The sequence below is a fragment of the Muscardinus avellanarius genome, assembly GCF_963383645.1.
Source record: "Muscardinus avellanarius genome assembly, chromosome: 10".
NCBI classification, from domain to species: Eukaryota; Metazoa; Chordata; class Mammalia; order Rodentia; family Gliridae; genus Muscardinus; species Muscardinus avellanarius.
The window spans coordinates 14,529,043-14,537,283 of record NC_137796.1 but is presented as its reverse complement, the minus strand read 5'-3'; positions in this window follow the sequence as shown (position 1 = coordinate 14,537,283).

Genomic DNA, 8,241 nt, shown 5'->3' with positions numbered 1-8,241 from the left:
AACTTCTTGGCTCTATTACTGATGCATAAAAGTAGCATAGACAATGTAAAAGAGTAAACATGGCTGCATTCTAATAAAACTTATTTACAAAAATAGATGGTGGGGGCTAGATTTGGCCTATGAATGGTAGTTTGCAACACCTGCAATCCAGGTTGTCTGTATGGAGGATTCCTGGAAGCTTAACTCTTCCAATACAGTCTAAAACAATGCTCTCCAATAAAAATATAATGTGAGCCACATAAGAATTTAAAGTTTTATAATAGCTACATTAAAAAAATAGGTGACCAGTACTTGGGAGGCTGAGACAGCAAATTCAAGACCAGTGTTAACAAATTAGTAAGACCCTGTCTCAAAATAAATAAAAAATATATTTAAAAAGGACTTACTTCAGTGATAGATCATCCCCAGTTCAATCCCCAGTATCACATACACACACACAAATAGGTAAAATTAATTTTATTAATGTATCTTATTTAATCCAATAGATCAAGAGTATTATCATCTCAACATGTTATCAATGTGTAATAATAAAGTAGAAATTTACTAATATGATATTTTATACTTTTTTATACTAAGTTTTTAAGCCTGATGTATACTAATATATACCTTATGCTTGAAATATATCTTAATTTGGAGACCAGCCACATTTTGAGTGTTAAATAGCCACTCATGGCTAATGGCTACCATGTTAATGCAGGTCTAGCAACTTCATAGTATCTAAGATCTAAATACTTATCTCTGACTTAATGAAGAAATCACTTCAGTTGACATCACGCACATGTGTGAGAATACCAATGCCAATTTCAATATTAAGTACGGGTAAGGGAGAGTGGGGAAGGAGCTGGGGGAATCTCGCCAAGTGCTGTGTGCATGTATGTCACCATCACTATGAACTACATTGTGATATAGCACCATAATGCACCAATAAAAGTATAAAAAATAAATGTTTCTCTTCTAGACTGGAAGTTACTCACTGATGAGGCCATTTCTCACATGGAAAGGTATTCCTTGAACTTCCTTCCTTCCTGGCTTTCACTTTATCAGCATTACCAAGCTATCCCAAGCAATGCTTCTCAAACTTAAATATACATGACTCATCTGGGGAATATTGTTAAAAATGCAGATTTGGATTTAGTAGTTTGGGGACAGAACTTGAGATTTGGTACTTTTAAAAAAGCTCCCAGCCAGGCGTGGTGGCACATGCATGTAATCCCAGCATTCGGGAGGCTGAGACTGGAGGATCGCAGTTCACAGAGAGCCTCAGCTACTTAGTGAGGCCCTCTGGGTTCCACCCCCAGTACCACAAAAAAATTAAAAATAAATAAATAAATAAATAAATAAATAAATAAAATATCAAGTAAGCCAGGTGTGGTAGCACACACTTATAACCCAGCACTTGGGAGGCTAAGACAGGAGGATTGCACAGGTTCACAGCAAGCCTCAACTACTTAGTGAGGCTCTCAGCAACTTAGTGAAACCCTCCCTGTTTCCAAATAAAGTATAAAATAGGTCTGGGAGTATAGTCCAGAGGTTAAAAAAAAAAAAGCCCCTGGGTTCCACCCTCAGTACCACCAAAAAAGAAAGAAAGAAAGAAAGAAAGAAAGAAAGAAAGAAAGAAAGAAAGAAAGAAAGAAAGAAAGAAAGAAAGAGAAAAGAAAAGAGATCAAATAAAGGCTGGAGATGTAGCTCAGAGGTAAAGCATGTGCTTAGCATGTGCAGGGTTTGATCCCCAGCCCTGCAAAGTAAATGGAAAAAAAAGTGAGGTCAATTTTAATAGCATTTTTCTTAACTCAATATTATCAAAATGACTATTCCAACATTTAATCCATATAAAAATTGTTGAGGTATGTTATATGTTTTGGTACTGTATTCAAAATCCAGTGGGTGTTTATAGTTTTATCATATCTTAATTTGGACCAGCCACATGTTAAGTTCTCACGAGGCACCTATGTCTGATAACTACTTTATTGGATAGCATGCCTCTAAGGTCATCATTATTGTGACCTGTACATCCTTGAATTTGACCCAATTTCCAATCCCTTCTTATTACCACCAAAGTCTTCTCCTGCATGCTCTGGGACTTATATGGTCTCTTCTCAAAAAAAAAAAAAAATCTCCTCTGTTATTAACCTCATCTTGCAAATGTTCCTGTCAACTCCTCGCTCTAACAGAAATCTGGCTGTCCCTTAGCCCCTGTTTTTCCTCCTTCCCTGTCAAGGGCTGGCTGCTTTTTTCTCATGTATCCTCAGGGGCTTGAGGTGGGGTAGACATCTTCCCTTATCTGCCCTGTTCAATTCAGGCCCCTTCTTTTCTTCCTTCTCCCAAAAGTCCGTTCCTTTGGGTTAGAGGTCCACAGATTATGTCACCCACCACCTCTGTTTTGTTCAGTCTTTGGCTGAACACTTTCTACAGTCAGCTCTGGGCTCGTGGCACTCCTCCCTACTCTCACCTCTCAGCATCTGCAGCGGTCGTTGACCTTTCTCACTTCCACTCATTTTCCTCAATCTTTTCTCAGATACCCGCATCCAAAATCTAGATGTAAGATTTTTAAAAAGGTTTCCATTCTTCAACCCCACTGTATCCACCCATCAACTGATTCAACCTCATATCTATTTTCTTCATATCATCTTTTGTATATCATAAATATTAATCTCCATGGCTTTTCACTATAATCAACTTACTATGATTCTCTCGCCTCTTTTTCCCTTATCATACTTGCTGGCAATTCCAAAGTCAGTACATACTACTCATTACCTACTCTCTTCCTTAACTAAACAGATAAATGTGGTTGGGGAAAACATAATCATGCTGACAGATCTCATTTAAAACATTTTACTCCAAATTTTAAATCATCCTCAATATTATATATTCTTAGCTGATAACTTTATGTCTTATTCAACTAAGAAATTAGAAACTATCAGAAGAGAACTGGTTCCTCCCACAGACTAATCTACCCCCATAACCACTACTTTCCCTCCTATGACAGTGAATAGCACGTTCCTCTTCCTGTGTAAGGCCAGTGGATTAACTTGGGAATTAGACCTTATTCTATCTCTATGCAAAGCCTGATTCCACAATTACATACTTTCTCTTACACATAATTCTTTTTTCTAATACAGTCATTCTTAAGAGCATATAAACATGCTAAGTTTGCCCCCAACTTTCCTTCATCCCAAGAATAACCTTACAACTAACACCCCATTCCTCAGTTCTTCCTTCTGAGAAAGCTCAGTAATAGAATTGAGTGTATTTGCTGGCTCTTTTTTTTTTTCTTACTATGATCCCTCATTTTGTCTCTAACTCACAATAATCAAGTTTTGTCCTTATTTCTCCTCTGTAACTCTTGTCAAGGATGCAATTCAGACTCCTTATCCTGGCCTTTTTGTTTCACCTACTGGATGCTGCCTATTTCCTGTCACCCTCTCCCATGTTCCTGTGCTCCAGGTACATCGACTCTCTTAAAATCTTTAACATATTGCAAACCTCATCCCTGAGCTCTTCCCAGGTTTTTCTATATCATTAACATGCCCACTTGAATGCCAGCTCCTAGGTAAACAGATCATCCATTTCAAATAATCCCCCTTATCAATTCCTAGTCCTTGACATGGCTCTATTTTCCTTCATTACACTTAGAACTATTTGCTATTTGAAGTTATATTTTCATTTATGGCTAGCTTTGTTTGTTTTACTTCACTAGAAATTAAGTTCTGTGACTAAAGGGACATGATGTTTTCCTCTTCACTGCTGCATCTCTGAGCACTCTCTGAACGAGTCTGAAAGATGTCAGGACATAGATAAGGTGGCACACCAAATCAGAATTAGGTTCTTGAATTGTCTCCTAGTGCTGATCTGGGCCACACTGAACCAAAGAGCCTTCTAGGAATAAAAGGCTCAGATACAAAATGATTTCTGCAATCTAGTTCATGCCAGAGAACTTGTTTTAGTGCTGTTAGGGGGTTGGATGCAGAAATCCTCAATGATTCCTGTTAATCAGTCAATTTGCCTGCTTGCCATTAATCGTTACTGGCTATTAATTTCTGCTGCCCAGTCTCCATCTGACTTGGCTTACAGGAGTTAGCTTTTAAGCAGCATTTTCTTTGCTTGCTTTGCCATCCCCTTGCCCGGCTTTTCTTTCTTTAACAAGCACAACAGCATGCTGCAGCATCTTCAAAGAGTAAATTAATTCCGTCCGCAAAAGGGTCAAGTGCTAGAAAGTGCATAGCCATGCAGTTTGCATGGCAGGATACAGAAGATATGATGCTAATAAGATTCTAAGATGAGAACAGCAGACTGTCTCTCGGGATTCAGATGAAGGGGTCTGTAAATTTTAAAAGAAATGGTCTCCGAAAACTAATGATGTCTGCTTTCCAATTCATTAATAATGTGGAGTGGGGAGATGGGATGAGATCCAGGCCATGCTTTGAAATATCAAAATGTAACGAGGGAGAAAACAGTAAGAGCGATCTCAATGGGGTCATAAAGCTGGGAGAAGGAGGCAAACTAAGAAGACGGGGTGGTGCTGGGTGGAGGGGAGGGAATCAGTCCACCCCATGTGTGTATATTTATGTGCATATAGTACCTTTATCTATACGCGAGTAGGAAAAAATACTGCAACATTGATAAGCCTTTTGCAATTTTCATATTTAAGGCAACTCAGAGAGAATATTTCAAGTATTGTAAAAACACATCTAAGCCAATCTGCCTTTCCATATTTACAAACCCTGCCCTTCACCTCTTTGCATCGCATACAAGGAACCGAGTAACAAGAACCTCAACCTTGTTTGTAGTTAATAGTGGAAGAAAAAAAAAGCCCTCAGGCGAAGCCTAATGAACCAAGAGCAATTCTGAGCTCTCCTCTGTAATATCTGCCGAGGCAGTGTCTTTCCAAGGGCTGCCTGGACATATCGTGTGACCTTGCTGCTTTACATCATTAAAATTTCCCATTACTGGAATGGTGTTTGCATGGAGGGGCCATTGTACCGATATTACAGCTGGATTTCTCCCTGCTGCATTTGGAGTTTGTGCTAATAGAAAATGCCTCTCTGCTTGAACAGTTCCCTCGAGCTAGGAGGTGTGTAGCAGCGGGAGAGTTTAGCTTTGGCTTTTATTTTGACAAAGCTATTACATTTTGCAGATTGAGGTTATGGTCTTCCCTCCTATCTCTGTATTTTATCTGCATGATATTTTCTGATCTCCCTTTTAAACCCCCATTAGTTACGATTGAGGCTCTGGGGTGGCAGCCTGCCTCGCAGCCGTGATATCGTCAGCTTTTCATATGAACCACTAAATAGACTGACTAATTCGGTGGGGTTCAGTCATGTGGAACATTTCCAAGGGTCCTAGCCTCAGAAAGCAGACCCTTGTGTGCAGGATGGGGAGGGGGTGGGGTGAAGGGGGTGCTGCCACCCCTAAGAGACCAACAATCTTTTTTTTTTTTTTTTTTTTTTTTTTGGTTTTGTAGGTCTGGGGATGGAACCCAGGGGGGTATTCTACCTCCAAGCTATATCCCCAGCCCTATTTTTTTTTTTAATTCTTTATTTTGAGACAAGGTCTCACTGAGTTGCAAAGGGCCTCACTAAGTAACTGAGACTGTCCGCGAACCATGATCCTCCGGTCTCAGCCTCCCAAATGCTGGGATTACAAGCATGCGCAGCAAGACCAACAATCTTAAAAGAAAAAATAATCATAGCTTCATTCTCCAGGGCCATAGGGGTCCATCCACCTTTGCTTCCTTCTGAGCTTCCTTCTTCCCAAGTGGCCTACTGTGCCAGAGAGCTGGGGAGGTGGCCTTTCCAAACCCCAGACCCACCCTCAGCCTATTTTACTATACCTCCTGAGAGGCCTCGGTCCTAGCAACTCTGCTCCAAACTTTATTTTACCCACAAATCACAGTGTTACACTTTCATGGAACTCCGATCTTAAGATTTTTAAGCAGAAAGTTTTGCATTAATAAATGCTCCTGCCCAGAGGGGGTGAAAATGTTTCAAAGTACTGGTTATTAAACTGTAAACTGTTTAGAACCCATCCAATTGAAAGGGAGAGATTCCTTGGCCAACTCTCCCAAGATTCTCAGTAAACCATAACCCACTAAGAGGTTTTGAACCCAAAGCCTGTGTTCTGATTTCTAAAGTAAGATCATGCAACTATTTCTTTCTCTGCAGTTTTCTTATTTTCAGTTGTTATAGTGAGTTCTTCCCGGCAAACACATCTGAAGCTGGGAGGGTGGCACAGCCACGTGCCACCAACAGTTGACTGTGTTCACAGCCTCTCATCTCGAATGTGTGGGACATGGCAATCTGGAGTGGGAGCTGTCACAGAGAGGGGGTTGTAGAGGTGAGGAATTTATTTCCCCAGGAAATCTCATTAGTGATGCAGTGCCTGTTTTTCATTGAGGTTTCTGCTCCTTGGCTTTGTTTTCGGCTGAGTAACGGAGCCTGAAAGCCGTCTGGTGACTCACAAAAGGTCATGCTGAGAGTCGGGGGCACCGACCAGAGCAGGCTGCCTACCTGTGATTGATGTATATTAAAGCTGTCTTGAGCCACTCATAAACACAGCAAGAATCCTGTTCTCTTTTCATCAGTGCGCTTGACCAAGACTTGATTTACTGTTTTGAAATCAGCTGCTCCTCCAGTCCTCCACAATAGCTTCTTTAATAGCTTGTCATAACAGTGGATGACAATTTGGGAAAGCTCACATATTCAATATATTTTTTTAAATTGACTTTGCACGACTGCCGGTACCCGGGCTTTATAAACAGTCTAATTGTTCCCTGAGTGCGTGCTGACCTAAAGGAAAGCGTTGATGAATCAGACCCTTCTTTTCTATCCATGAGGGTATTAAGATGTGTATTCAATATTGCAGCAAATCACTGCGGAAAATTGGTTCCATGTCCCCGAGGCTACTTACCTCCAAAGGTGAAATGGCAGAGGTACCTGCTAGGGAAGACAGACCAGCTCCACTGTTTCTTGATAAGATTGCTTTAAAGTTTGTATTGAGAAGGGACTGAAATTGGATCTAAGATTTGTGATAGTATAGTTCCCACTCTGGTAATTCATCATCATCGTCGTCGTCGTCGTCTGTACTGTTGAGTGGTTTTTGTCCGTTTGATACATATGCTTAAATGGTAATGAAGTTTAAGACTGAAGGTGTAGCTTGGTGTTAGAGCACTTGCCTAGCGTATGAGAAGCTCTGGGACTGATCCTCTGCTCTGGGGTAGAAATAGGGGTAGGGGTGAGGGATCAGTATCAATATGATTGAGATGGTTATCGCATTATATTAGAAGAAGTGTTGCACAGAATATATAAAACTTACCTGAGACATAGCAACAAGTAAAAGCGAATCTCTTCTGGTCAATTTATTTGTTACTTTTTGATCAGGGAGTGGAACTGCTCCCTGATCTCCCAATAGACACTTCTAACCTCTGTGTGCAGGAATACCCCCGGATGGATTCCAGAATACCTAACAACCCATTTGACAGTTAGAGCAGCCAGTCAGAATGGAGTCACTGTACCCAAATATCCAACTGAACATCGGCCCCACTCCCTACTCCTTTTCACATGGGCATATCTTACCTGTCCTCCAAGTCTTGGCTTAAGTTTTGCTTCTTTTATGAGGCCTTTCTTGTTCTATGCAGTCTATTCCTTGATTCTGAATTCCTATAATCTTTACAGCTGTGCTTCCCAATTGTCCCTAATTTGAATTTCCTTTATGGGCTTGAGCTGACTATGCAAACACCCTGTTTTCTTTTAAGTGAGTCATCTGAAAAAAAAAATACATCTCATCAAGAAAACATTGCACTAGAATGCTATCACCAATGCCCCTTCTACTGCAAATTTCTTTCTTTCTTTGTGTCCTCTGTTTGTGTTTTTCAAATGATGAGGAGCTTTGCTCTGTTCTCTTTCTTTTTTTTTACGTTTATTTTTTTATTTTTTTATTTTTTTTTATTTTTTATTGGTGCACTGTAGTCATACATCATAGTGGGATACAAACTTTTGTAGACATACATGCACACATCGCCCAGTCAGCCCCCACCTGATCCCCACCCCATTCTCTCCCCATCCCTCCCTCCCATGCTTGGCTTAGTGGTTGACATTTGGTATTATAGCAATTTATCCAAAATTAAAAATGATAATCTCACATAACAGTTTCATTTGTCTGATACCAAGCTTTTGATGACTTAAAGATAACATTTCAATATTTCTTTTTACTTTCTTTCTTACCAGAGAATATTTTTTTTCTATT